The 2,754-nt window shown below is 34.8% G+C and overlaps 1 long non-coding RNA gene across 1 annotated transcript; it reads left to right on the top strand.

The window, feature by feature from the left end:
• The first annotated feature begins 1,951 nt into the window (after positions 1–1,951).
• LOC109863388 lies at positions 1,952–2,748 on the top strand. Its single transcript, XR_002251327.1, has 3 exons — positions 1,952–2,064; positions 2,150–2,390; positions 2,587–2,748. It is a non-coding gene; the product is annotated as an uncharacterized LOC109863388 (long non-coding RNA).
• Positions 2,749–2,754: the final 6 nt, after the last annotated feature.

The raw sequence follows: 2,754 nt of genomic DNA, 5'->3' as shown, positions 1-2,754 counted from the left end.
GCTACGTAGCGACTTCATGTAGCAGTTGCAACTGCTTACAAAAATGGCGGTCACTACTTAGAACATGCTGCGCGTAGCAATACTGTCCAGCAGAAGTAACGCAGCAGTTGCAACTGCTACATGAAACCGCTACGTAGCGCTACGTAGCGCTAACTTCGGCAAAACACACCCTATGAGTATAAGCTCTATGGTGTGTACACAGCGCGTCATTGAGGCCCGAATTCATAGTCGCTTCTCAAATCTTAGATCTCGTTTCCAATCTCAAATTTCAGCTCTCAGGCTGGATCCTCATGCAGACACTGGCGCTTTAGCACCAGCGCTCAAGCGCTGTTTCAAATGTTGAGCAACAGCCAATGAGAGCTCTTCAATTGAGAATAAGTGAAGCGATAATTTATATCCTATTTTATAGATATATTTTTAAATTGTAAACTATTTTTATTGTTTTTTTCTATTAAATGATATGTAAATCTATTTGATTTTACATCCTTTTCACAAAATTAAAAAAATTGATCTTCAGCAGTTACAACACTTGTCTAGTTACATTCTGATAACAATAGCGCGCCCAAAAGTTCGACCGAGCTCAACTTTTTGGGACAGCGTATTGTACAATTTTTTCACAAACATATATGTATATATAGGTAACATATATATAATGACATATATATATACATATTGTGAAAGATAAAATTCGTTTAATCCGATGTTTGCATTAAAACATCGGATTAAACAAATTTAGCATAAATATACGTGCAACAAATGACAAACCTTCAAGTAAGTACTTCAGCAAATATCTTTTTCAATAAAATTCTGCAATAATATGTATATATTATGAAAATAAATGTAAGTCTAAGTTGTTTAATAGTGTAATACAATTTTCTTCTTCTTCTTCTTCTTTGCTTAAATAACGCGTTGCTCCTTCGCGGGAGGAGCATATGCCAAACCGAGATTAGCTAGTACTGAGATTACTGGTACTTACTAAGGCCCGGTTTCACAATTGACGGTTAACTCAAATTAACGGAAGCCCAACTTGCTGAACTCGGCGTAACGCATCTTTTCTTCCTAAACATAAACTGTGATTGGTTAGCNAAGATTTGACAAAGAAGATTGAACGCGTTAAACCGAGCTCAGCAAGTCGAACTTCGGTTAATTCGAGTTAACCGCGAATTGTGAAACCGGGTCTAAGACATCTAAAACTTGTCCAAAAATATCTTATGTAACTACGCACGTTACGTCGAGTTGTCAAGGAATGTAAATATATATAATTTTTATGTTCCACAAAAAATCAAGAAACATCAAAATCCGAGTATATTTGCGGTGGCACACACATTTCGGCGCTTCAACGCCAAAAAATCATGGAAAACTCAATCCTCATGACAGCTCCGTTGCTTTAGCGCCGTTTTCTTGCCATTTACCCTCACCACCCGCTTTTCGCCAATCAACGCTCGGTGTCAAAGCGCCGGTGTCTGCATGAGGATCCAGCCTAATATTACATTTGTCGTAAGACAAAGATTTTAAGTATGTTGATTGGCTATCAGATAGAGTTTTATAAAGAACTGTATTTGATAGCCAATCAACATACTTAAAATCTTTGTTTTACAACAAATATAATATTAACCAAACAGTGCGCACTATTTTTGTGCGCAACAAAACACTCAGTGAAACACATTGGGTGCGTTCAGACAACTCAACAGTTGCACAACGGTTGAGAGATAATCATTTATGATTGGATCATACTTTTGGAGCCATAGCAAGTTTTGAAGAATAGTTCTATCATAAATCAGGTCCCACAACCGTTGAGTTTTCTGAACGTAATTATTGCCCGCGGCTAGTGTGCTTGGTACACAGCGCGCATTGACTTAATGGACGGCGCGTTTTGCTGCGGAGTTGTAAGCAGCCCCCTGACACTTCCTATTATATCCTTTATTTCGGTGTGTCCACATAATGACACCAGGCCGCTAGGCGGCGCTAGGTAACAGTTACCACGGTATTTACATTTAATGTAACCTACAACTTTAGTGACTTCAACAACTTCACATTGTTCACAAAGTTGTATCGTCAGCAAAGGTAAAATAAAAAGTTAAAATCAATAGTAATTTAAAAAAACACATGAATAATGTAAAATTGAAAAGCTTATTTTATTTTAATTTAGTTAAACGATGCCGCGCTGTATTGCATTTGGATGTACATCAGGTTATACATCTAACAAAGAAAAAGTTCATTTCTTTTTTGTTCCAAAAGACAAAAGTATAAAACAAATGTGGCAAGCAGCTTTAAAAAGAACAGACATAATTATAAATACAAAACAAGCTGTATGTCATTATCATTTTTTACCTACAGACATTTTGTGGAAACGTAAAATATGTGACGAAAAAGGAAACGTTCTTGGAGTGGTAAGTTGTGTTAATTATCTAAATTAAATTTTGATTAAATTGATAAATGTTTATTTAATATTTTTTTATGAAAATATTCATTAGAGATATAGTNAACTGTTAAATAACAGTTTAAACATTAAAGAACAGCTTTTTAAATAACAGTTATATAACTTATGTGATTGTTATGTTGGAAATGTGTTATAAATATTTTTAGTCTGCACTATATAAAATACCAAAATTACGTAAAGGGACTATACCATCACAGTTCCCTTGGGCTGAAGAAATTTCAGACAATATTATTGAAAATAATATTACAGAAAATAATATTACAGAAGAAAATATTACAAAAAGGGAATATCTTCAAGACATAAATGCACATAAT

This window comes from Pseudomyrmex gracilis, unplaced genomic scaffold (assembly GCF_002006095.1).
Source record: "Pseudomyrmex gracilis isolate BER0280 unplaced genomic scaffold, ASM200609v1 scaffold_4590, whole genome shotgun sequence".
Taxonomy (NCBI): domain Eukaryota; kingdom Metazoa; phylum Arthropoda; class Insecta; order Hymenoptera; family Formicidae; genus Pseudomyrmex; species Pseudomyrmex gracilis.
The sequence above is the reverse complement of the archived record's forward strand: the minus strand, read 5'-3'. Positions and strand labels throughout refer to the sequence as shown.